The sequence below is a fragment of the Phoxinus phoxinus genome, assembly GCF_949152265.1.
Source record: "Phoxinus phoxinus genome assembly, chromosome: 9".
Taxonomy (NCBI): Eukaryota; Metazoa; Chordata; class Actinopteri; order Cypriniformes; family Leuciscidae; genus Phoxinus; species Phoxinus phoxinus.
The window spans coordinates 24,365,385-24,367,815 of NC_136884.1; the positions used below are offsets into that span (position 1 = coordinate 24,365,385).

At 39.4% G+C, this 2,431-nt stretch overlaps 1 long non-coding RNA gene across 1 annotated transcript; it reads left to right on the forward strand.

Moving 5' to 3' along the window:
- The first annotated feature begins 573 nt into the window (after positions 1–573).
- LOC307003870 lies at positions 574–1,469 on the forward strand. The gene is made up of 3 exons (XR_013798856.1): positions 574–685; positions 957–1,116; positions 1,376–1,469. It is a non-coding gene; the product is annotated as an uncharacterized lncRNA (long non-coding RNA).
- The last annotated feature ends 962 nt before the right edge of the window (positions 1,470–2,431 follow it).

A 2,431-nucleotide genomic window follows, 5' to 3' on the forward strand; every position in this document is an offset into this window, starting at 1 on the left:
CTCTCTCTCTCTCTCTCTCTCTCGACGCCGGTTCTTTGGTGTAGGCTAGGCTGTGCAGAGTGCAAAAAGGCTGCCCTCATTCATATGGTCATTCTGACTGAATCTGATATGATCTGACATTGATTACCTGAAAGAATCATTAATCTTTGTTTTAACCTTTTTAATCTTTGTGTTTCAAGTGTCTGTGAACACAAACATGCCGCAGTGTCGTGAAACCCCTTTATCCCGTCCAGGCCTTCCACACAGGACCCCTCAAAGTAAGACATATTAGTGTATGATGTGTTTTATGTTTTATGTGTTTTATTATATTTTTTTCTGTTTTCCACAGGTCAAAGATTTGCCAGATCAGCTCCTGCTGGATGCACAAGTATTTTGGGCTGGTTCTCTCTGCTGTTGTCTACTGCAGCAGTAAACTACTGTATTATGAGCATTGCTTATTAATTTTTTTTTTTGGAATAATTTTGTATATTTTCTTCCTGTACTTTCCCCAGCTGTTGAAAGGCTCCTTTTGGAGCAGGTCGGAGAACTGCAGCTTAAAATGGATTACGTAATCAAACTACTTCAAAAAAATAATTCTGTTCCTCATGAAGATTTCAATTTGAACATGCTACCACTGCTTACACTGCAAGACCTGGAGAATTTTGATGACCAACTTCAGGCCGATAGCACCTTTAAGAAGAAAGTGGTATGTCCCATCTGTGTCTATATCTAAACCTCAGATAAGACACCTATATATAGAGTAAAGATACTCTTTTGATCCCGTGAGGGAAATTTGGTCTCTGTGTGTTTCACTAATCATGGATGGGATAAATGCAGAGCACACACAGTGAGGTGAAGCACATACTAACCCAGAGCAGTGAGCTGCCTGCTACTGTGGCGCTCGGGAAGCAGTGAGGGGTTAGGTGCCTTGCTCAAGGGAACTTCAGCCATGGTCAAATGTATCTTTTACTTTACAGATAACTAAACTGTCATTGTCTGGTGGCAAGAACTTAAAAGAAACAGTTTGGAGAGTCTGCACAAAAATATTTGATCAAAATCTTTTAACCCAGCTGAACTGGTGCGGTAGGGGTCAGAAGACGGGCCTTAAATCACGGCCTATTCATCAGGTACTCCTGAGTAAGTCCTACAATGTGTTGAAGCTACATTCTGTCACTATTCAACCCATATGTGGTGTCTGTATTTATAGCAGTTGTTCTCGATATTTATACTGTCCTCACACTATTCTCAACCAAATGTCTTTTTAGTTTTTTTGTTTGTTGTAAAATGCTCTGCCTTTTCTGAATTGTCTTTATAGAAACAATCAGACGAAGATATAGACTTTTGTGTTAGTGTCTTATTTCCCCCCCCTGTTGCTTTATTTTTTTTTTTTGTTTAGGTGCTGTGTTAAGAAATGCCCAACAAAATTCCACTGAGGCTGATGTTGAAATGACTGAGAAACTTGCTGCGGCTGAGCAGGGACAGGAATGGGGGGCGGCAAAGTAATAAAATATAAATAATTAAATAATTGATTGGACTGATTTTTTTTTTACTATTTTTGAGGAAATTTCTTATTTTTGTTGTAGTTTTCTGTGTGATTTGTTAAGCGTTAACAATAAATGATACTGCTTTTGCAAAAAAAAATTTAGAAAAAAAATGTTCAAGGTCATCTCCCGGTGCCCTCCTGTTTTGTTATTTCTCCCTGAAAAACTCCTGTAGCCTAATTTGCATGACCATCAAACTTAATTTAAAAATCACTGATCCATTATTTTTTTCTGTTAGACTGACATTTCCCAGGTTGTCAGATTGTGTATGAAATACACCATACACATAAACAATCACTTACTTTCAATTAAAACTTTTTTTGTCATAAAACCTGGCAACTCAAAGGAAGCGGCTGCAGACTGCGCAGCCACGGAGTCTCGCATGCAAGTGGGCTAGTTGCCTACTTGTCAAATTGTTAGGGAAGAAATTTTATATGATTAACACATCACATAAACTGTTATTGAGTGTTGTTGATACACAATAGGAAACGTGTGTCCTTGGAACACAATCTGACAGCAGTTAGCCTAAACAAATCAATAAGACCTATAATATTAATAATAATTCATTACATTTTATATAGCGCTTTTCTCGACACTCAAAGCGCTTTACATAGTAGGGGGGAATCTCCTCAACCATTACCAATGTGCAGCATCCACTTGGATGATGCAACGCAGCCATATTGCGCCAGAACGCCCACCACACACCAGCTTACTGGTGGAGAGGAGACAGAGTGATGAAGCCAATTAGTATATATATGAGGATGATTAGGAGGCCACTGGGCAAATTTGGTCAGGATGCCGGGGTTACACCCCTACTCTTTCGAAAGACATCCTGGGATTTTTAATGACCACAGAGAGTCAGGACCTCGGTTTAAAGTCTCATCCGAAGGACGGACCTAACGGTGGGATCC